Genomic DNA, 25,691 nt, shown 5'->3' with positions numbered 1-25,691 from the left:
GTAATCTTTCTTTCTTTCTTTTTTTTTTTTTCATTTTTCTTCTGAGTCTTGGCTAGAGGCTTATCAATTGTATTGATCATCTCAAACAGCCTGCTTTTTGGCTTTTTCTACTGATTTTCTGATTCCTATTTGACTAATTTCCAGTCTAATCTTTAATTCTCTTTTCATCTGCTTACTCTGGATTTCATTTACTCTTTTTCCAGTTCTTAGGCTGGAAGCTGAGGTGACTGATTCAAGACTTCCTTCTTTTCTAATATGTGCACGTATTTAATGCTATGAATTTCTCTTTAAGTATCCCTTTAGCTGCACTTCATACATTTTGATATGCTGTATTTTTATTTTCATTTAGTTTTCAAAATAATTTTAAATTTCCCCTTTGCTTTCTCTTTGCCAACAGGCTACTTAAAAGTATTTAGTTTTGGGGTGCAGGGGTGGCTCAATGGTTGAGCATCTGCCTTTGACTCAGGTGGTGATCCTGGGGTTCTGGGATTGAGTCCTGCATTAGGCTCCCTGCAGGAGCCTGCTTCTCCCTCTATGTCTTTGCCTCTCTTTCTGTGACTCTCAAGAATGAATAAAATCTTTAAAAAAAAAAAAAAGAGAGAGAAGAAATTAATTTCCAAATATTTGGAAAATTTTCAGGTATCTTTCTGTTAACTTTTTTTTAATTAAATTCTAATTGAAATCAGAACTCTGTCACCAGATATTATTTGAATCCTTTAAATTGACTGAGAAATGTTTCATTGCCCAGAAAGTGGTCTTTTAGTAAATGCTGCAAATGCATCTTAAAAGAATACACATTCTGCTGTCAGTAGGTCAAAAGTTCTATAAATTTCAATTAGGTGAAGATTAGAGATGGTTTTATTCAAGTTTTCTATATCCTGATTTTCTGAATACTTGCCTATTAGCTGTTGAAATCTGTCTATAATCATAGATGTTTTTTCTTTGTAGTTATATTAGTTTTTGTTTCATGATTTTTGAAGCTTTGTTATTCGATACATCAATATACATCCTGTGGATAAGTTGATTCTTTTATTATTGTAAAATTACCCTCTTTATTCCTCGTAATATTCTTTGCTCTGAAATTGATTTAGTCACTTCAGCTTTTTTTTTTTTTTAATTAGTGTCAGCATGTGCTTCCATTCTTTTACTTTTAGTCTGTGTCTTTATATTTAAAGTTGGTTTCTTGGGATCCCTGGGTGGCGCAGCGGTTTGGCGCCTGCCTTTGGCCCAGGGCGCGATCCTGGAGACCCGGGATCGAATCCCACATCGGGCTTCCGGTGCATGGAGCCTGCTTCTCCCTCTGCCTATGTCTCTGCCTCTCTCTCTTTCTCTCTCTGTGACTATCATAAATAAATAAAAATTTAAAAAAAAGAATAAATAAATAAAATCTTTAAAAAAAAAATAAAGTTGGTTTCTTATAGGAAGCATATAATAAACCTTGTTTTTTTTTTTAGACCTTGTTTTTATATCCAGTCTGATAATCCCTTTCACCTACTATATTTATTATTATCTATTATTATTATTTTTAAAGATTTTATTTATTTATTCACGACAGACACACATACACACACACAGAGGCAGAGACACAGGCAGAGGGAGAAGCAGGCTCCACGCAGGGAGGCGGACGTGGGACTTGATCCTGGGTCCCCAGGATCACGCCCTGGGTTGAAGGTGGCGCTAACCCTCTGGGCCACCCGGGCTGCCCCTCACCTACTATGTTTAGACCACTTACATTTAATGAGTACAATATGGCTGGGTTCAAATCTACCATCCTGTTATTTGTTTTTTATTTGTCCCATCTGTTCTTTACTTCTTGTTTTCTTTCTTTTTGGCCTAGTAACCACTGGATTAACTAAATATTTGTTATGTATCTTCTTTGTAGGCTTATTAGCTATAATCCTTTGTTGTGGTATTTAGTGATTGTTTTAGATGACACAGTACATATCTCACTTCTCACAGTTTACATTCAAGTGGTAATATACTACTTTGTATATAAAAGATTTAAAATAGTATACTTCCATTTCTCCCCTCTTGGCCTCTGTGTTATGTCATATATTTTACTTCTGTATCTGATATAAAATTTGTTATTTCTGCCTTAAAAAAGTCAATGATCTAAGGAGGTTAAAATAATTGGACAAGATCCTCATATACACCTATATTAGTTATCATGTATAGCGCTCTTTATTTCTTTGTGTAGATTCAGCTATACATTTTCTTCCTCCTTGAAGAATTTCCTTTAACATTTCTTGCAATGCAGGTTTGTAAGTGATGAGTTTTCACACTTTGGAGGTCTGAAAAATCCTTGATCTCATCTTAAAAAAAAAACAACCCCACATAATATATCTCCTGGATATAGAATTGTAGATTAATAGTTTTCCCCTTTCAGTACTTTAAAGATTTTACTCTATTTCCTATTTTGCATTATTATTATTTTTGTTTAGTTTGCATTATTTTTTATGAATATCTGTCATCTTAACTTTTTTTTTTTTTTTTTTTACTTTGTATGTAACATGTCTTTTGCTCTTCTGGTTGCTTTTAAGATTTTTCTCTTTATCATTTGTTTTAAGCAATTTGATTATAATGTGCTTTGGTGTTGTTTTTTTCCTGATTTTTGTACTTGAGGTTTGTTGAATTTGGATCAGTGGGTTCACAGATTTCATCAAATTTGGGATATTTTCTGCCATTACCTCTTTAAATATTTTTTTCAGTCTTCCCCTCTCTCTCCTCTTCTTTGGGAATTTTAGTGACACAAATATTTTACCGCTTGAAGTTGTCCCTCATCACTAGTGCCCTGTTTTTTTTTTTTTTTTTTTTTTGTATCTCATTGTGTATAGTTTTTTAATTGTAATGTCATCCAGTTCATTAGTCTTTTCTTCTGTGATGTCTATGCAGTTGCTAATCCCATTCTTTTAAATCTGAGCCATTGTAGGCTTCCTCTTTTTAAATATATATTTATAATTTTCATATAAAACATATTATTATATTTAATACATATTAACATATAGTAAATATTATATATTTATATATTAATACATAAAAATTATAAATATATAACTACATATATATCTTCCATGTCTCTACTTAACAGGGGCAGTCTCTCCTCTAGCTTTCTGAACATATGGAATGTAGTCATAACAACTGTTTTAATGACCTTGCTTACTTATTTTTCTATCTGTTCAGTTCAATTTCAATGGATTTTCCCCTCATTATGGGTTCAGTTTCAATGGATCGATTTTTTCCCCCTTCATGGGTTGTATTTTCCTACTACTATGCTTGACTGGTAATTTTTGATTGGATGCCAGGCATTGTGGGGTGATGTTTATTTTTGTCTTCTTGTAAACATTCTTATGTTTTGCTCTGGGATGCAGTTAAATTAATTGGAAACAGTTTGATCCTTTTGGGTCTTGCTTTTAAGATTTGTTCAGGGTGACCAGAGCTGCGTTTAATCTATGATTAATTTTTCTCCACTACTGAGGCAAGACTTAGTAACTAACACCCCTTAATTATGTAATTTTTTCCTTTCTGGCTGTTGAGGACACCATTTCCATCCCTCTGTGAGTTTCAGGCACTGTTCTCTCTAATCCTTGAGAATGTTCTTGCTCTGGCCTTGCATCATTTCCTTACATGAATGCCCTCATCTGTACTCAACTCAATACCCCAGGGAGACCTCCTTAGCTCTCCAGATTTCTGTCTTTGTGCAGCTCTCCATTTTAATCTAGCCATCTTGGCTTCCTGAACTCCTAGGTACATCTCTTCCAATCAGGAGACCATAAGAATCTGCCTATGTTCCACCTCCCTATACTGTGGCCTGGGGATTACCCTAGGCAGTTAGCTAGAGCAATCATGGGGCTCATTTTGTTTCCTGTCTTCAAAGATGATTGCCTTCTGATGCATGATATCCAATGTCTTGAGTACTATTGTTTCCTACATTTTGTCCTTTTTAAAAATTTTTATTTAAATTCAGTTAATTAATACATAATGTATTACTGGTTACAGAGGTAGAAGTCAGTGACTCATCAGTCTTATACAATACCCAGTGCTCATTATATCATGTGTTCTCCTTAATGTTCATCATCCAGTTACCCAGTACCCCCACCCCCTACCTCTCTAGTAACCCTCAGTTTGTTTCCTACAGTTAAGAGTCTCTTATAGTTTTTCTCCCTCCTTGATTTGTCTTGTTTTATATTTTCCTCTCTTCCCCTATGATCCTGTTTTGTTTCTTCTCTCCCCACCCACTCCGTTTTTTTTTTTTTTTTTAAGGTTTTAGGTGGAAGTTAAATGTGGTCCCTGTTACTTCATCTTGATCAGAAGCTGAAGTTTTGCTTCTAGTTCTGACTGATATAATAGATGCTGCAGTAAACATCACTGCATATATACCTCTGGTCAATATGTGGATATATCTATTGAATAAATTATTTAAGGTGTCACTGTTAGACTGAAGGATAGGTGCATTTTAAACACAAGTGATTTTGCCAAATTGCCCTCCAAAAAAATTTTACAGATCAATACTCTTACTAACAGTTTTTGAGAATGCCTACTTCTCCATATATTCTATAACACTAAGTATCATCAAATGTGTACATCTTTACCACTTTGATAGGTAAAAAAGGTTATTTTATTTTCATTTCTTTTGTAAGATGTTTCGATTAAACATCTTGTTACATGCTTAGTGGTGATGGGCACTGTTTTTTCTGGAACTAACTATGTTCGTCCTTTGCATTTTTAGAAAATTGGTTTTTCATTTTCCTATTGATTTGTAAGAATTGGTGTAGGACATTAACTCTCTAACATTTGAATTACAACTCCTCCCACCCTGTTCGGCTAATGGTTTTGGTTTTTGACTTTCCTCAGGGTGTTTGTTTTTTGCCATGAATAGTTTTTAAATTTTGTATGTAGTCTAAGTTATCAACCTTTTCCTCTGTGACCTTTGGGTTTTGCATATTTTCTGGAGTATATATGTACATGATAGTAATAGGAATTTATATACTAAATTCATTAATTACTAAGTGAGATAATGTAGTTTCTTTTTTTCCTATAAACTGAAGTTAGGTAATAGTGTTGCTACAATGAGTTCATGTAACTTATGCTGATCAAGATCTCTGATGGGCAACTTTTTTGATTAATAAAACATGGAAGATAAAAATTTGTACTTGTTTTTTTATAATAATTTATTTTTTTTTGGTGTTCAATTTACCAACATACAGAATAACACCCAGTGCTCATCCCGTCAAGTGCCCCCCTCAGTGCCCGTCACCCATTCACCCCCACCGCCCGCCCTCCTCCCCTTCCACCACCCCTAGTTCATTTCCCAGAGTTAGGAGTCTTTATGTTCTGTCTCCCTTTCTGATATTTCCCACACATTTCTTCTCCCTTCCCTTATATTCCCTTTCACTATTATTTATATTCCCCAAATGAATGAGAACATATAAAGTTTGTCTTTCTCCGATTGACTTACTTCACAAAATTTGTACTTATGAATCCAGTTTATTTAATAAGGGAGAATTTCAAAGTATGAAGGAAAGCAGAGATATAAAAAAGGAATCTTTGGGGGAACTACTGGCTTTAAATCAAGGCCTTATTTTTCCTAGAATGGACTGATCTTTAGAGTTTGCTGGAAAGGTGGAGGGATGATATGAAACCAAAAGCAAGAGTTATTCTAAGACATGTTGGTTGGTTATAAGCTGGTTCCTAAAGCCTGGAGCCTCCCCTGAAAACTCCAGCAAATTCTCCCTCCACTGGATGACCAATGTATTTACTGCTAGTGCCATAAATATACTTAGAATAGACTTTGTACCTTGTTACATACTTTCTTCATATTGTTGCCTAAGTTTTATTTTCCCTAACAAGGGAGTTAGTCACTTGAGCTTTGGGCCATATGCCCTCCACAGTACTGAGCTTAAGCATGTGCTGTTGAAGGTAGGAAAACTGTGTATAAGCTACCTCAAATTAGAAGACAGAATTCAGGAGGAGGGTATGCTGTTCATGTACTTGCCTGGGGATGGCATTTGTCATCCTCTGGCATTTGACAAGATGAGGCTACTGCCCAGAAAAGGAAAAAATGGATGCAGTGAGGCCTGAATGGAAGATCCCTCCTTGGAAAATATGACTGTTGAAAAAGGTCAAGTTTTCTCTCAGGTTCTTTTGGCATAGTTAATGAAGAAATTATTGAGGGACTTAAAAAAAAATCTCAAAAGTATCATTTTCCTTTAGGGGGAAGGAACTAGCCTTCACTGAGGGTCTATGATATGTGATGATGAAGAAGGAGGAGGAGACCTAACATTTATTGCTTCTCATGTACCTAGACGGTCCTAATACACACTTCTCATGACTGAGCTCATTGAATCCTCACAAGCCGGTGAGCAAGGTAGTATCATTCCTAATTTATAAGGGAGAAAACAGGAGATTTGGGAATATGCAGAATTACTTAGGTATCACAAGAAGGCAGAGCAGTTTGAACACAGGCCTAGCAGACTCCAAGGACAGCCCCTGATGGTGCTATGGTGCACCTCATTTCATCCTCAGAGTGACCAGACAGAAGTTTTCCTATGGTGTCTGTGAGCACAGAGGGAACGGAATCGCCATTGTCCAGGTATTTCTGACTCTAAAGCTCATATGTTACTGATTCAATACATGGAGCTTCACATTCCCTATTCTATTCCACATATCCTTACCCATCCCTGTAACTCTCCTTCCACCTGTTCCCAGCACACATGTGTGCACATGTGCACACAAACATACACACATACTACTCAAAAAGGAAAAAGAAGAAAAGTCTAATCACATGAAAAAAGTCATGCATGGTCATTCTTCTGTGTCTGTTGTGGCTCATGTGATTCTCTGTGCCTAATTCTATCTCCTTCCTTTAAACCATTCAATGGGAGTCTAGTTACTCCTTTGAGTCCCTCCTGGATCCCTCTCTTGAATCAGTTGCTCTCCCTCTGCCTTCACATACTTTGTTTACAGTTTACTATTACTGTACCTCTCCTGCTCTGCCCCTTTTCCCACTAGACTCCACCTAGCATCTGATTTAATTAATTTATTTAAAAAATTTTTATTTATTCATGAGAGACACACACACAGAGAGGCAGAGACATAGGCAGAGGGAGAAGCAGGCTCCCTGCAGGTAGCCTGAGGAGGGGCTTGATCCCAGGACCCCAAGACCACGCCCTGAGCCAAAGGCAGACGCAACCACTGAGCCACCCAGGTATCCCATAGCATCTGATTTAATTGCAGTATCACTAACAGTGGGCACACTGTTCAGGCCTGGAGCACAATGAATGAACTTGATAGCCTGAATGAAAGCCGTAGGTCTCTACACACTGCTTACTATTACAGAAGAAAGCTATTGCCAGACCACAGTACCACTTCTTCAGATGTGAAAAAGATAACTGGCAGACAACCACCACCTAGGTCTGGTTATTGTCAGTGAGGGGATGAGTGTTGAAAAATGCAAGGCTTCTTGAAAGGAAACTACAAACCTGGCAAAGCACATTACTGACTTATGGGATCGCTATAAGCTTTTTAGTGGCAGGGAGGAATTAGCCCGCTGTTTCAATATCCACTTAGGCATTAAAGACTTTTCTTCTCATTGCTAAATTATGATGAATAAATCATCTATGTACATGCAATTCAGATCTCTGCATGTTTGCTACCCTATTTGATTCCCAGTCCTTGAACCCCTCATGCTTTTGAATACCTGATACCTGTCGTTTTTACTTCCCATGATTCTAAATGACTATCTTGGAAATGCTGTGGAGCCTGGAGTTGGTCACACGGGGCTGCCCAGGACGACTTAGTGGTTGGGGGTAACAGTAAGAAAGAAAGCATGACCACTTTTCTACCACTATTTCAGTGTAATAGCTGGCAGACGGGATCTCAGCTCTATCATTTGGGCTTCCTTAGATTTTTCATTTTGTCCTGCAAAACCAATTTCTCTTACCTGTTGAGAGAAGGAAAGGAAAGTTGTGCATTTTTTCCCCTCCTTCTCCTTTGTCACCAGACTTGCTACCAGTGTCACACTGTCCACGAAGGAATATGGGGCATTAGGAGACTGCTATGCTGGGGCTGAGGGTGCAGGCAGGGGACTAACCACAAGATAATCACTTTTGAGGATGTCTCAGTGTCCTTAGTTTATGTGTAAGGTGACAACAAGAAGGGTGTTAGCTGGCAAATGGTAAGGTCCTGTTACTTATCGTTGAGTACACAGCCTGTCATTGAATACAAATCTGGAGCTTGCAGCTGGGTCAGCCTTGGCATACAGGCCCTAACTATTTCTTCAAAGTGGTTTTCCCCTGCCATTTTTTGAGTGGGGAGAATTTTGAAACACACTAGGAAGCTTTCATAAAATGCACCCACCTGCTAATTTTCATCTCTCTGTAACAGACTTTTATCTGAGCTGTCCCTTCCTACCTTTCAGGTCCTATCCCACCACTCCTGCCTTATGCTCTAGCTACAACTGCCTGCTTGTTTCCTGCACAGCAATTCACTCCAGCCCCAGGGCCTTTGCATATGTGTGGTCTCCTTTCCTGTGTATTTGAGCTCTTCCCTGCTGGTTCCTTCCGGTTCAGTTGAAAGGTCACTTCTTCTGAGGGGTCTCCCTTGAGACCCTCTTCTCAAACAGTATCTTAAACAGTATCAAACAGCTCTTCTCAAACAGTATCTATCATACCAACCAGCCATCTCCTACTTCCCTTACTCCATCCTGCCACTGGGCAGAAAGTTCATTACATAACCCTTACACCTAAAATGGATCTCTCTTGCCGTTTACCCTGTTAGTATATTCTCTACTACCGTGGTGCACCATTCTTGTTCTGGTGGCACTATGACTGCAACATGGATTCGTACTGCAGAAGCTTTTCTAACAATTCTTTAAAACAAAACAAAAAAGGTTTTCTGTTAACTGAGTAATCAAGACATCAAATTAAAAAAAAAAAAAACTTTCCAAGCATCTGAAATTTTACACTATTTCTATTTCAGTTTAGCTCCTAAAAGGTAACAGATATATCTTTTGATTGAAAAGCACAGGACAGAGACACTGCAGTTTATTAAATGTTTTAGACTTTATTTCTAACGTTGTTACTATTCCCTCTGTGACTCTATCATTATATATATTTTTTTTAAGGAAAACAATCATGTCCTGATTCTATTGCACCATTTAGATTCACATGAACAATTCCAAATTTCTTAATTTCCAAGCAACACATTAAATTCTTCAGATTTCTTTCAAAATAGCTATGGGGAAATCCCTGATGATTTCAGCTGACAATTCCTTAATCAGGAAAAGACTTTAAATGCTAATCATCAGAAAAGTTACAATTTACAGGAAAGAAAGGGGAAATGCTGACATATTGCACAACATACCATGAATAAAGCATGGTTTATTAATTGAATGGCATACTCATGCTGACAATTTTATCAAGAATTTCTAGTGACATCATAAACTATGTTAGAGCAAATGAACTAGTTCTATTGTCTGTGTTCCTGACAGTCCAAGGTGCAGTCAGATTCCCTTCTTTGGAGATTTTATGGGAAAAATGAAACATCAAACAATCTGTGAACTCCTCTCCACATCCCACCTCCTTCCCCCCCAACGAGACTTCTACAAAGATTCTAGGCTTTAAATGAAGCAAAGAACTTAGCTAAAGGGAATTCTTATTTGGTGTCTAATTCTATCCAGAACTGACGAGAGCACTTTTCTTTGTGATTTCTATTATTTGGTAGAGGAAAGAAATGATTTGCTTCTGCCTCTAGCTGTGGGTACAAGGATCAAAGTTCTCCGCAGGTGGGCAAAGACAAACACTGCAATAGGATCCCCAGAAGAAATCCTCCTCCCAGCCCCAGCTACTTCAAGAAACAGCTTGAAGGTAGTAACTACCAGGATGTAACTCTGACCCCCAATTTATCTGGTAAAGTCAATTAGGTTTCAATTGTAGTAATTATGTAACATATTAAAAATGAGATCACCATCCACGAGACCTGGGTTTTCCCCCTTGTAGTCTATATAAAATTCATCAATAAACTACAGTCTTTGTTAATGCTTTATTACAAGTGATTACAAACACAAGGCATTTCATAAACATATCTCGTTAATCGTTACATTGTAATTCAGCAGTAGGTATGATGCAAAAACCATCATCTTCAGTAAATGAGTAGAAAACAACAACAAAAGCTCCAGAAGGCTGAAAGAGATCTCAGTGACTCATCCCAGAATCAGCCTAAACCTTCCTTCACTTCACGTAAGCATTTATTCATCAGAATAGCACTGCCTGAGATAGTAAAAATCTGCAGAGAGGGAATGAGATACTGGCAGATATACAGAAGATTGAGTAGAGAGACTTTACAGGCTTGAGGATTTAAATGGAATCATGGAAAGCTTAGAAATAACACTATCTCTGATATTAGTGGTTAGTTTGAAAACTATACTGAATATCCAAACAAGTGACTGTGCATTTCCATTTAACCTGATAGCACTTGCTAGTAGATACTAGGTACTGCTCCAAGAATACTCCACATGTTATCTCCTTTCATCCCTATGACAATTCCATAATGTTCCAATTCCCATTTTTAGGGATAAAAATACTGAGGGGGAGGAAGGTTAAATAACTTGCCTCAAACCTCACAGCTGGCAGGCTAGGAATCAAACTGTCACTCCTGGCTAACTCATCTGAGTTATTAACTGATGATGTATCGTCTCTACTTTGCCATTTTGGAGCTAGTTTCCCCTCCGAGGACCCTTTGGGATCCTAGCCAGAAGTTTCAAGTGTTTTCTGATTAGAGTTTCCCAAAAGAAAGATAGCATCTATTGTCTCAGTTCAACCACACCTCATTCTGCCTTAGCGCCTTGCTTAAATAGGCTAATGTCCCACCTGTCACAGGAAGAAGGGAAAAGAAACCAGCTTCCAACCTCATGTGTTTTATTATCTTTCTGAGGTCCTCTCCATAGAGCTTTAACACTTCCTTCTTCAAAACCTGGTGACCACAGCAGGGTGCTTCTTGTTTTGACAGTCCGGTCTTATTAGATCATGCTCTCGCTCAGCATAGGCCTTGCTCAATACTCTGAAATTTCAGACCCACCAAAGCTATGAAAAACTTTTCAATTGAGGATTCCATGACCTTCTGTGAAACTGGAGTCGTGGGAATTTGAACAAATGACTGAAACACTTCCATGGTAAACTGATACAACCATGACAATGGAATGAATAATATACATAGATGGCTTTCTATCCAAAGCCCCCAAAGTGTTTACTGAATCTCTGTAAACTGATGAAACTTTTACATAGTACTAACTACACTCTGTACATTCACTACCCAATTCTTTTCTGGACTGCCACAGGCTGACCTCAAGTTATCACACTCAGCTCGCCCTCAGGTGGCTGGCCGCTGCGCTGGTAAAAGGAATGACCTCCTCCTTCCATCTTCAGAATAAAGAAATGGTACAAAGAAGGGAGAATTAGAGCTGGGCAGATACCACCAACTATAGTAGTCTGAGTCAGGGGATTACAGAGGCTGGGGACAGGCTGGCTATGCAGCTCAGAAGGAGAGAGTCCAGTAGCTCCCCAGTACAAGCAATTTACAACTACTTCTGCACAACGTACCTTTGTAGCATCTGGCTCCATGACTCAGTTCTCAGCTCTATGCCATCTATTTCCCCTGTAGATCTTCGTGCTCCCTTCCAGATATAGCCTACAACCCCAAATCTCTCAGCAGCCAAAAGTAGTTGATGAAGGACAAGGCCAGAGGGTTCATCTTTGACTTGTTTTGCCTGTATTACTGGCAGCAACCAGAATAGCATAAAATGCTACCATGAAAAAGGTCAAAGGAAAAAGGCTGTTCTCTGATTCAGGAAAACATCAGGTGAGGATAATTTTCAACTGTGTAACTTTTGAAATAAATTACACAAAGAATGCTTTATTTGGGATTTTTTCCTCTTACCTCAGAGAGCAAAGGCCTGGGACTCAGTATTTAGCATCTTGTTCAATTGAGGTCATGGAGTCTAATGAGAAGAATTTTCACTTTTCCTTTGGGATTCTACTATAAAGAAAATAGCACCAGGCTTGAAGAGATTTATAAACTCCAATGCCTCTGGGGCTAGGAAATGAGCACACGGAGAGGAAGTGGGCCAGGGGGTGGGGAGGCCCCAGCAAAGTGGAGGGGCCAAGAGGCACTGCCCCCTCCCCCCGGCAGACTATTCCACATGAGGAGGAGGGAAGCCCCAGGGTTGTCAGATCTTGTGTTTTTATGACGAGAAGTTGGAAATGCAGATCGTTATGTGAAATCTCCCAATTTTTTTTATGTTGCAACTAACTGACATATGTATATACAACCACATCTGTGGGCTGGATCCAGTTCACAGACTCTGGTGTCTGACCTCCGTGATCACAGTAATGGTTTTCAACCCTTAAGCTGTTAAAAAGCAACAGGATCTGACACATCCTCCAAGGGAGTAAATGATACTGTTGCTTGGTCCAAAAGCCCGTTATAATGCTACTGTGTGGGGTTCTAGGAGTAAGTCGAAGCACTTGACGACTTTATTCTAGTAATAATATTCAGTCTACAACTTTGCAGCTTCCTGCTGGAAGGAGGTTGGGAGTCAGGAAGTCACCAGGGCAAGTTGGGGAAGGTGGCTGGTGGGAGAGATGTTCAATGGCATCACAACCTGAGGTCTGAGCAGCTGATTCTAGACTGGAACTCATGCCACCTAGTTAAAAATCCAGGGTTTGTTCTTCACTGCTTGCTAGAGACAAGTGAGCCCAAGAGATGTGTCAACCAAGGTCTTCCGATTACCTGGTGGAGAAGTTTAGCTACAGAGAAAACAATCAGATCCCCCTCTGATCTGACAACAGATCACCGAATGGAGACAACAATTTGGCTGCCTGTCTACCTTCCTTATCACACACAAGGCATCACGCCACTCAGCACACTTTCAGCTCTCTTTCCCATACTGGATTTCTAAACATAGCCATTGCACATGTGTTGGGAAAGAAGGGGGTTTCTGTCTTAAAGTATAGAAATTTCCTTGTCTCTGGTTATGGGGCTTGAGTACTGAGAACTCACTCGGTTCTACCACAGATCAGTGATCCTCAGTGTTCAAAGAGGAAGAGGCGACAAATGCCAGGCTCTTCCCTCCAAGCTAAGTGAAAGGAGAGCCGACCTATGACTGATTTAGAGTAGGCTGGGGAACTCTGTCCTCACTGGCCTGGCTACCATCTTGACATGTTTTTTCATTCCCTGGCATAATCAAGTGTTAGCACTAATACCTAATCTTTACAGACTGCTTAATATATATGTATATATATATTAAGTCACACACACATACAAGATACCATTCTAAGTGTTTACATGTATTAACTTGTTTATTCCTCACAAATCCTAAGGATGCAGGTACTATTATTACCTCCGTGTTCTGTGTGTTACCTATGTGGAAACGGAAACACAGAGAGGTTAAATATTTTGCGCAAGTCACACAGTTAATGACTGGGGGAATATGAACTGAATCGTAGACAGTCTCGCTCCAGGGCCTCTGCTCTTAACCACAAAGCTAGACCACCTCTCAGAACATTGACTATCAAGGTAAAAGCCATAATTTGAGACTGGGCTACTAGCTGTACAACATGAAGGCTTGGAAATTTCCTGTTCTGATGGTTAGTAAAAGAGAAATGTGCTGCTTTCACATTTTATGCAGGTCTTGGAGCAGTTATGCATTCAGGGCGAAAAGAAATTTAAGAAATTTCAGTATGTACGTCTGGCTCAAGTATTTGGTATAGTGAGTGGAGCTGTATCACCCCATTATCCCTATAGACTCAAGCATACTCATTGTGGGGAACAGAGAGCAAGAGAGACAAGGAGATGGAATTGAAATGCACAGTGGGGTCCCAGAAGGGGAAGGGGTGGGAGACAGGGAAGAGCTGTTTCTCAGCTCTCCACAAATCTCCCTTGCTGTATAGTGCACACTCTTAACTGGGTGGAGCGCAACTCTTAAAAGATAAGAGTTTTTCTTTTCTTATAATCTGGTTCCTCAAGGCAAGCCAACCACTTCTTTGGTGCTTAACTGAAAAAAAAAGTTGCAACACTTGAGAACAAAATGTCTGTGTGGGATTGACTTTGAGATGGTACCTCAGCCTCCTCAGGGGCATGCAGAAGTTATCTGCAGTGTACTTAATTTTTGCCTTCTACTCTTAGAAATCCCAGCCACCTGCATGAACCATAACCAAATTAATTTAAGTATGGATGATCTCCCTTTGTCTTACAATCATTCTCTGGCATTCCTCTACAGATATAATCTACGGTGATTTGGGAGCCCAGGAATTGTTATTTTAAAATGTAAACTTATTCCGTATTATGACCTGTGATCCTAATTCCCTTGCTATTGACTCTGTAGTCTGGCTTTGGAGCCAGTCTTACAGAGGACCCTAAAAGAGCACCCTGTAACGACACTGAAGCCCATGCTGTAATTGATAATGGCTTGTTATATGGTCTGATCACTTTCTAAACTCAGGGCTCACCATAAGACTACAAGCTCTGTGTAGTGCTTGTAGTGACACAATCTGAGCACTCAATATGTCACTGATGAAATGCCATGCAAATTTATATACCAAACCACAATGCAATGCTTCGGTCAGGAAAAAGGCTGTTGCATATAGCTATCTGAGTGTTTCCAAACTCCTAAACCAGGAGTTTAGAGCATGAACTTTTGAACCTTCCTTTACCCAGTGTGTTTCTCTTTAGCTCTATGTGCCTTGCTGGGTGATCGCATTTGCTCCCCTACATCAACTATAGGACACCACCACCCACATTTGCGTATCTCCCCCCAGCCACTCCCCTGAGCTACAGGTCCGATTTTCCAACCGTCCTCAAGATATCTCCAACTGCCTTACATAAGTGAGGTGAACTCATGGTGAACAACATTTCCAGAACTAAGCTTTATCTTCACCCTCCCGACCCTACTCCACTTCCCCTTTTCCAGAGTGAGGTCTTATTTCCTGCTGTAGTTTGAAGTGAGGCCTCAGAGGAGTCAGATAAATCCATGTTCAGATCCTAGGGAGACACTGGGCTGGCCCTGCATATGACATGGGGCTTCTCTTTGTTCAAGATTTTATAATAGTAGAATGGCCCAGATATTACCCCATAGAGCTGTCCTGTCCATTAAAAAAAAACAAAACTATATTAAATTCTTGAGCTCTGTACCAGGTATGCAGTGTCAGCCTGCAGTAAAAAGGGCCTTTTCTGATTGATTCTATCAGAATTCATTATCTCCATCTACCCAATCTCAGCAGAAAAACTCAAAACCTTCCTCTACTTCTGATGATAATTCCACAGCCTCAATTCAAACAGTCCCTCAAAACTCTGCCCATTCTACTGGTCAAACTCCTCCAGTGGGCTGGCTCCTCCTCTCTGAACCCATGGCATCTTTCATTCTCGCCTTTGTCTTGATCTAAACCACTGTCACCGCTGGCTAGTTCCTTTCTGGGTTTCTGGTCTCCCTATACTTCAGCCTGTACGTCACAGTGACACCAAAGTCCTCTCTGTTTAAACCTCCATCAATCATGGTACCTCTTGGCCTAAATAAAATACCTGCCATAGCTCCCACAGGTAAAATCTACTGCTTGTTAGGCATGGAGTGGGAACTACCACTTATTATGATAAATAACTCATCAGGATCTTCCCTCTCCCCGCCACCCGACTTCACTGCAGCAATGTCAAAGAAATAAATATAATCATCCTTGTCTTATAGATTAAAAAAAATGAGGCTAGTGATTAGTCAAAAAAAATTCACCTGAGCCTCAATCAGTCAGAGCCTGGAGTTCACAAGCTGGTTTAACTCTAGCCTGTACATCTGGCAGTACAATGAGCTCACATCTTACTTAAAGAATATACAGTAAAGTCAAAGCATAAAATGAAAATCCCGTATAAATCAAAGACAACCTCCCAGTGGAGGCTGAACGCAGCCAGTATTTCTTTCGGTGTTGGAAAGAATGCTGTTTCTTTAACTGATGCAGGATGAAGAACTAGCCGGCATGCAACACCCACACTATTTAACAGTGGTCTTTTCCTCACGCCACTTTTGCAGAGTATGTGCACTTGGGTCCGTGTCTAGTAAGCAGAGTATCTGGCTAACAGAGTGCTTAGGGTATACCCAAAGTATCTGCAAATGACCGGGACCCCCAAACAAGGGGGGTCAGAGACTACTTGACCTCACATTCTTAGCATGCAGCATTGTACACTGCAGCCAACAGGCAGCTCATTTACAAGCATGTGGGAAAAAAATTAAGACCCTCTCGTCTTTATCTTACAGTTCAGTTTTGCTACCAGTCAGTACACATTTCAAATTAGTTGAATATGAACTAAGATGATCAGTTAGGTCCTTATTTGATCCTGCAAAACAAATTATCAAGCTGATGTTGGGGTTTGAGAACATCTTGCAGAGTAAGGAGTACAACAGTTCCCACAGGCTCCTGAGTCAAAACTGAACTGCAGGTTCATGGGTGGGGACAGCTGCTCTGAAAGCTGCCTCATTTCTGGCTCAGTGTGGTCAGGGACAGGAAATTGAACCTTCGGTATTTTGGGCTTTGATTCTCTGCCCTTAAAAAGCACCCAGCAACATGGGAGGGTCTTTAAATGCGGAAGGAGTTTGCACATTTAATGTGTCCATTGGCAAAAACAGAAGATGCAAGAAGCCTGAGCTTTGATCCTGTGTCTACCAGCTTAGGAAAAAACATTTGTGTGGTGGGCCCCATCCACCTAGATTCTTTGTCCCTGATTTCCAGAGTCCTTCAGAAGCACACGCACCGAGATTGTACCCAGTTCCTCAGAGTGCTCTTGTGGTGTGGACGAGTCTAAAATTAGTCTTGCTACAATCAATCTGGTGGCAAACACATTGCCTATATTCACTATATTACAATGTAATACCATCTGGGTTTGAATACACAGGCAAGCTCCCAAGGCCTGGGGACAGTGTCATTTGCTTTCTACCATTGCTCTAATCTACTTTTTGTATCTGATTAAGTCAGATAACACAGGTCAAGCACTTAGCACAGTGCCTGCTATATTCTATAAGCTCAAACATCAGCAATAGTTGTTAGGATTCCTCTCTCAATTCTCACCCCATAGTGACATCAAAGTAAAAGCCAAAGTCCTCACAATGGCCTATGATCTAGAAGGCGCTGCAAGATCTGCCCCCTGTTACTTCTCTGATCTCATCTCTTCCTCTTCTACCTCTTATTCATTCCATATGGACCTCTTTGCTGTCCCTGGAACCCGCCAAGCACACTCCTATACTAGGACCTTCATATAGACCCATTGTTCTACCTAATTCTTCCCCAGTGCCTGGCAAATAGGAGACATGCACTAAATACACGTTGAATGAGTGCTCAATGGGTAAGTTGGCTTGTGTGGTAAACAGATACCTCTCGGAGGATTGGGAGTTCTGTGCTAAGTACTTCACTCGTGGCAGAGGTCTTGATGTGTTTGGGTCTCCTAAGTGACCTGGGACTCTGCCCCCTAACAGCTAACAGATACTTTCAAGGGTTTTTCCTAAATTAGTAACTTGAATCCTAACTCCACCCTCCACCCTGCTGCTGGGTGGTATAGTGAGGTACTATTATTAGTCCTCATTTTAGAGAAAAAAAAGCTAGTACGTGATGCAGGCTGGGTATCACGAGCCAGACTATAACTTTTGGCCAGGAAATAACCTGCAGCGTTGATGACTACTCTGGATGCTGCTTACTATCCAACTGTCACTGATTTTATGTCCCCCACTCCCCTTTGAATGCCAGCTTTACAGGCTGGGGATTTTCCCCAGGGACCTGCTCTCTCACCAGCCCATGCTCCTGGGGTTCCAGCACACTCCCTAGTCAATCCTGTTCAAGTGATGATGGAGGAGGTCAGGCCAAATGGGTAAGGCATGGCAAGTGCAGAAACACCCCAGTTTTGTTTTGTTATTGTTGTTTCCCTTAGAACTTGTATCTCACAGAACCAGCTAATCATTAAGACACAGAAATGAATCTTTTCTTGAACAAATAATAATAGATTTGAAGTCAGTGGGTCAGACAGGACATTACTTGGAACTGCTACTGCTGCTGCTGCTGCTGGTTAGGTAGGATGATTAAAAAACTGCTCAAGAGGATACAGACACGAGCTGGAATGCCCTCCCATCCCTACTTTACCTTGCTCACATCAATCCATCCTGTAAGACTCATCTCAGCACTCTTCCCACCAGGAAGCCTTCCTAGACAGCCCCTCCATCAATCTCCTGCCTCGCACTCTCAGGCTAGATTAGGTGATCTCCTCTCTCAAAGCACCCTGTGTCTTCCTAGTGCCCTACAGACCACAGACTGGAAGGCAGGAACAGTGTCCATTGTGTGTTTGTATCCCCAAAGCCTAGTGAATGAGAGGTGCTCAACAGATGACTGTTGAATGGAACATAACCACCCTACTGAGGTAATACAACCTCTTAGATCTCCGAATCTGCCCTGTCATCTGTGGTCTGACTCAGACTGAGAAGTAAATGGCATAGCCCTTAAAGTGACCAGGTTCCAGTTTAAGAAAGCCAAAATTATGTAATCAGAGTCACAGTCCTCAAACTGCATGGTATTCTCTTGCCATACACTCAAAAGCTCACCAACTATTCTCAGTGAAATTAGTCACCTCTATTTCTTGCGAAATATATGTATTAAAGGAGTCGTTACATTTTCCATAAGCCTCTTCCTTTCTCTTTGAAAGAGAAAGGAAGCACTGCACGATGACAAATTACCTCCTTTTGATTCAGCCAACACATGTAATGATAAGAAAGCCGGTATCAACCAGAATATTTATAACCTCTTGAGTCCCACTGTGTACAGATTTAAAAATGTACAATGTTTGTAGGTGATGCTATTAATATTTTTGAGAGTCTACTTTTAGAATAGTCCACTGGGTCTCAGTAAAGAAACAGCACATACAGAGAGAATAACAACACATTCCTTTTTACTAGCATCAGCTATTCATGAAATGTGCTGCCTTGAGCATGCACGCAGATAAATATTTCAGCAATAAAAGAGGTAACAGAGTGCATTTGAAGTATCTGAGAAACAACCCCTATGGGATTTATGAAGTCAGACTCTTTAATATCACCCCAAACTTAATCCTATCAATGCTGACTTAATGCTGTACTGAATTTTGTAGTTATCAAGAAGATTAATTAAAAAAAAAACCTGCCTATTCTGAAGCAACGTCGACATAAGTCTCAAATCGGTGACAACAAACCACATACCACAAAGTATTTAAATGAATCAGAGGTTCGGATGGGGCCTAAATTTAAACAAAAAAAGGAAAGAAGCACAGATGTTGAGAACTACTGGTCATATTCAGTGGTATTCCATTTTAATTCTCATAATAACCTTGCCCATTTTACAGACGAGGAAACGAAAGGAAAGGCAGTTCAAGGAAATGCCCTGCATTGCCTGGCTAATCAAGTGCAGTTGCAGGATTTGAAGCTCTGGCTGAGTCAGTGTAGCCAAGGGAGAGACAGCAGGTTCTCTGCAGCCAGATTGCCTGGTTTCAGTTGTTGGCTCCGACCCTTACTGGCCGGGTAATACTGAGCAAGTTTCTTAACTCTGTGACTCAATCTTTTCCTCCGTCAAATGGAGATATTAGCAGTATGCACTTCAGAGGGCTGTGGTCAGAATTAATGAGTTCACTTATATAAAGTGCCTGGCATCCAGTCAGCATTATTTTGTTCTTATCCAACTTCAAAGCCTAGGCTTTTTCTTCCACATCAAGGGTTAATATTATGAAGCGCACACAGTAGTATCTCCAAGCGTAATTGCTTTGCATATTGTCAGCAAATGACACATGTCTGTGAATCAAGATCTCACCCCAGTTTTCACTGTGTTTCAGGCCAGGAGGAAGTGTTCGTGTTAGCGCAGGCATTAAAGGACACAAAAAAAATGTTAATGACTGATATCACCTCCATCATTTAGAACTACCTGCCTTTCGTTACATTACACTCAGACACTTACCTTGACAAAAGGCATGAGAAGTATGATACAGAGGCTGTGAAAGATGGGCATGTAGGCACTGTGTGTGTGTGATATGAATTCATTCACTGGTTTGGGGATATCTCACAGTAAAATGGCCGGGGAAGTGATTAAGAGCAATTTAGTTGAACAAGTGACTATGAATAACTTTATCCTTGCGATGAGAAAGCAAATACTTCCTGGATTTCTAAATATATTCCATCTTCTATGATAAATAAGTCATCAGAGGTGTTTGGTTTTCTGAAGGAAAACTGGTATAAGCAATTTTCTTTATTCTGATTTCTTAACAGAAAAGAACAAGCAACATCTCTGATTCATTGTTGGTCCATGGAATATACATCTTGGCCATTTTCCTACAGGAATAATCAGCCTGGGGCCTTTCCTCAGCAGTTTCTGCCTCATGTTTCTGTGCAAGAGTAAGAAGGAGGAAAAGGAAACCTTAAAAGCTTTAACAAAAACTACCATGACAAAAATAAAAGTAAAAACTCTACCACAGCAAAACTTAATTTGCTCTGCTCGTTGAAGTGTGCTAACTCTCATGCATTCATTTTGTCATCCATATTCTGTGTCCTACCACTCCTCTATTTCTCATTTGTGAGAGGATAGAGGAGAGGCGGGGCTATGCATTAGGTATGCCACATACACAAGGAAGGTTGTTTGCTGTGGGGCTAAGGGTGTAAGCTCCGGATAAGGCAAGTGCTAAATGTCATTAAATCTCAGGTTATAGGATGGGGATAATAACAGTACCTATTCCAAAGGTCTAGAGAAAGAATTATGAAGCGAGATAACCAATGCAAAGCTATTAGTCAATGTCCTACACAGTCATTGCTCAGTAAGGGCTAATTATGATTTTTTTCTAATTATTACTGAAGGGCTAATCATTTTACAAAAATAAGAATATGAACTATAATTCTTACTAATATTTTAGTAAATACCATTGAGTTCTTCTTTGATGAATTTAAAGGCACATGTGTCAGGGTTGTACAGTAGTTTAGGATCTTTGTTAGAGGCAACAATGATCACTGAGTCATGAAGTGATAACCAAAATAATATTTTAGTTAACAGAATGTTCAAAATAATTTACTGAAGCAAAAAACAAAACAAAAAACAAAAAACCCAATCAAAACCAGTTCTGTAAATGTATAAAGTTATTACCTACCCTCTCTTTTGGAGAGACAAAATTCAAGCTCTTCCCATAAACCTAACTGATTCTTCCAACAATACCACCTCCCCCCATCCCTGCCAAACTTAGCTATATAAATACATATTGAAAGGAGTAAAGAAGGCAGAACATATGATGATATATCATGAAGGGATTAATTATCCACTCTTCTTTCTCCTTCTTTACTTCACCCCTCCCAGACCTTCTCAAAGCTGGGCTTACTGGAGACAGAGGTGTAGAGGCCATGGATCTGGGTGGGCATTCTCTCTGTGGGTCAGGGAGGATGACCAGTCTACCATTAGGGTCTCCTTTGAGGGATGTTCTCTAGATCTTGAGACTTTCTCTGAAGAAAACATCCTCTGAATTCTGATCAACTTTTTATTTTCTCCTTTTCTCACCAAACGGCTTTTTGTGCAGGCCCTTTGTACACACTTGCTAGCTGGTGTAATCAAGATGGTGGAACTCTGACACCTCTTCTAAGCCCCAGATCTTTCTCTTCCCTTGACAGAAACACAAAGAGAAGCACACTGGAAGCCTCCGCAAGGGAAAAAGATGGAAGGTACAGCTGGTACAGAATAAATTCTAGGTATATAAGCGAGGGAGCTAAAAATCACACAGCTTGTCCTGGAAACAAGGGATATATTGGAGGCAAACAAAAGTCATTAAAAGTGCTTTCTCTTCTGCAGCCAAAACCCGAAGTCATCACAGCAACGCGGCATTTAAGAAAGTCCAACCTATTTTAAGTAGTTTCAGGTGACAGATTATTGGCCCAGGACAAGACACAGATTGATGGATCACAGAGGAGAAAAAGCTCGCTGTGCTGTGAACCATGGCTAATCTCAACTGATAGAACTAGAAGAGACACACATCTCCACTTTCAAGTGTTTACTGGGTGACATCACTCTGTCGATTTAACCCAAGTGCGGTCTGGATTATCCAGTAAATGTCGCATAATAGTACTCGAGTAGCTTAGATAAAGGCCTCAGAACACTGTGAATGAATTCATGCTGCAAAACAAATTTCCCAGATGAGTCCATAATCTTAACTCCATGTCAGTCTACTTGGTGTTCTTTCAGGTATAACTCTAACCTCGTAGCGACATTTGTCTTGTTGTACAGAACTATGGTTTGTTTGAGAAAGTCAACCCAGTAAAGTAAGACAGTTTCTTTCCATTTTGTGCTTAAGGAAGTATAAGAGCGAAGCTGTTGATTTAGGTTGGCAAAATAAATATTACAATATTAATCCATCAGGGAAATGCATATCAAAACAATGAGATACCACTTCACACCCACTAGGATGGCTACAATCAAAGAGACAGATAATAACAAGTGTCGGCGAGGACGTGGAGCAATTGGAACCCTCACACACTGCTGGTGGGAATGTAAAATGGCGCAGTCGCTTTGGAAAACAGTCTGGCAGTTCCTAAAAAGGATAAACATAGAGTTACCAAATGACCCAGCAACTGCACTCTCAGACAAATACCACAAGAAATGAAAATGAAAACATATGCCCACCTGTATACAAATGTTTATAGCAGAATTATTAATAACAGCCAAAACACAGACACAACTCAAATAAAATGTGGTATATCCATACAATGGCATGTTATTCAGGATGAAAAAGAATGAAGTTCTGGTACATGCGGCAACATGGATGAACTTGAAAACATGCTAAGTGAAAGAAGCCAGTTACAAAAGAGCACATATGCATATTTACACGAAATGTCCAGTATAAACAAATCCAGAGACAGAAAGTAGATTAGTGGTTACGGGAGGGGGGGGGGGGAGGTAGATAGGAAAGGAATGCAAATGGATATAGGGTTCTCTTTGAAAGTATCCTAAAATTGACTGCAGTTAAGGTTATAGAACTTTGTAAATATATTAAAAACCATTCATTGTGCCCTATTAATGGGTGAACTCTATGGTATGTGAATTATATCTCAATAAAGTAGTTATGAAAAGGGATATTAACACATGAGATAGAAGGAAATGGGATCACTTAACTAAAGCAAGGACTGCTTCTTTGGGGATCCTAATGCCATCCTCCTTCACAACATTCAGTGTGTGACCTATCAGCTAAAGGCTCAAGAACTAAAGAAGGGTCTTCCAGAGTTTCAGCGACCTCACTAGTGTTTGATATAATCCTATTTCCACTAATCAGTACACTGATGATTAAATTTTCCTCTTGTTTGTATTCTGTATTCCCTATAGTAAGTAGCATGGAGTTTTCCACATAGTAGATGCTCACTTATTTATTCCATTCAATTTAATACATGTCCAAAAATAACCAACTAGAGTCAGTAATTAAAATCAAACCAAAAATACTTTGCCCTGTTTGGGGACAGCTGATCAGAAACTAACAGCTACTTGCCAAACTCAATCTGGGCCATCTGAAATGCAATTATGTTCCTCAAATCTTAGTTCTGGTTACAACAATAAGATTCATGCTCTTCAACTGCCCTGTGTGTATCTCCCTTGATAAAATCTGAAAATTCCTGGGCAGGAGTTACTTCTCATGTGGATTAATTGACAAGATCCTGGAGAGTACAAGGAAGGCAGCATTCTGTTTCTCTGATATTTAACGCCAGGGAATCCCCAGGTGGTCCCTTGGTTTGTTAGACTACATATAGCTTGGTGTTGAGGAGGATGACTTCTAGAGCTAGTCTGCCTAGGTTTAAATTCAACCTCTGCTATGCATTATTAGCTGCTCAACCTTGGTGCAAGTTTTATGGCATCTCTGTACCTCAGAGCACAGATGCTTCTGTACCATCTCTGTTTCACCACCTGTAAAATGAGGATAATACTAACACACACTACTGAGATTTCTGTGAGGGTGCAGAACACTTGGAAGGATGTGCCTGGAATATGAATATATATATATACTCAGTGGTAAAAGCCATCAGTGTAGTAGAACTTACACGAATCCCTAACACAGATCTCAGGCATAGACAGCCATTGTTATTAGAGAGGATCACATGTTATCAGATATAAACCAGGCCCACTGGGACAAATTGAAGTAAAACCTATAAAAAATATACTCTTTCCTCAATTCCTGGTTGGGAAATGCGACTCTAGACTAAAGGAAGTGTTCGACAAATACAGCCTACCAACATTTAAATTTTGTTTTTCATGTTGCAGAACCCTCTCGGAGGAGAGGAGGGTACTCTTTGATACGTATGAGAGGAAAAGAACTATCACCTCTGGGATCAGAGACCAGTAATTTTCAGAATCTGTATGCTCTTAGTTTTCTTGTGGACTTTCCATCACTGACAGGGAATCACAGGAGGTTTGTAGAGGTCAGCAATATTACCAGTAGTAAGAGGCTTCTGAGAGACATTTCCTAAATTCCATTTTTGGAATGGAAACTTTTTTTTGAAAGACAACTTGTGTGAAATAATTTCAAATTTTATCAACAAAATTCTTTTGAAAACAAAGGCCTTTTATACAATATTTCCCTTCCCACAGCTTCTCGAATCTATGTACTGCTAGCGTGGTAGAGATAGTATACTTACATATGCACATTCTCTTCTTCCCTCTAACTATACCTTTTTCCCAGCCTTCCCTGTAACACAGGAGGAGAAAGCCACAAGACTGAAGGAGCCTGGGTCCTTGAATAACTTTATAGAGCAGACCTCACCCCCTCCTTTCCTATCTGCATTGGACTTTGTGTAGGGAAAAATACACAGTAATAAGCCTCTGGTGTTTTGGGGTTTGGGGGTTGTTTATACAGAAGCTCCTGTTACTTACTCTAATGAATATAGCTAGGTCAAAGCTTTGTTGATTATTGGTTAGGTGATCTGGGTTGCTCCTAGAATACTTCTATCTCTGCTACATATTGGCAACAAGTACACTCATGAAACACATTTTTTTTTTTAAGATTTATTTATTTGAGAGCGAGAGCATAGGTGTGTGAGTAGAATCCCCAGGTAGACTCCCCATTGAGCGCAGCGTAGCCTGATGTGGGGCCTGACATGGAGCCCAATCTCACAACCCTGAGATCATGACCTGAGCCGAAACCAAGAGTAGAATGCTTAACCGGCTGAGCCACCCAGGCGCCCCAAATGAAACACATTTCTTAAATCCTTTTGCCTTTAGTCTTTTTTTTACTATCACCAAGATCACTGGATACATCCTTTCCATTGTACTGACGAAACACATCCTGGTGAACCATCTGATCTTGCCACATTCCTTTTCAGAGAACATGTGTTTTGCATTGTGTTATTTGTAATCTCAATCCAGATCTCTTTGCAGAGCTGGGCAAAGTATATCTGCTACTGTGCACTTAATTCATCATTCACTATCTCAGAGAATTATTTTATAAATTACATCAAGCTCTGGGCTAGAAGTCAGCCAATTTAAAACTGTCAGATAAAAATTAAAAGATACCAGTACACATGAATTACATTAATTTATAATTTTCAGGTAGCTCTTTATAGTAATCTTTTAGTAGCTCATGTATTTAATATAAATCAATTTTTTGGTATTCAATTTATAAATGGAATGGAGGAATCTTTTATG

General features: G+C 39.8%; 1 protein-coding gene across 7 annotated transcripts in view; it reads right to left on the bottom strand.

The window, feature by feature from the left end:
• Window positions 1-25,691, bottom strand: part of NSMCE2 (NSE2 (MMS21) homolog, SMC5-SMC6 complex SUMO ligase) — a 214,300-nt gene that overhangs the window by 40,422 nt on the left and 148,187 nt on the right. The gene's annotated exons all lie outside the window — the stretch shown is intronic.

Source organism: Canis lupus, chromosome 14, assembly GCF_048164855.1.
Source record: "Canis lupus baileyi chromosome 14, mCanLup2.hap1, whole genome shotgun sequence".
In the NCBI taxonomy this organism is placed as follows: domain Eukaryota; kingdom Metazoa; phylum Chordata; class Mammalia; order Carnivora; family Canidae; genus Canis; species Canis lupus.
Note: the sequence above shows the minus strand (reverse complement) of the source record. Positions and strands in the feature narration are given on the sequence as shown.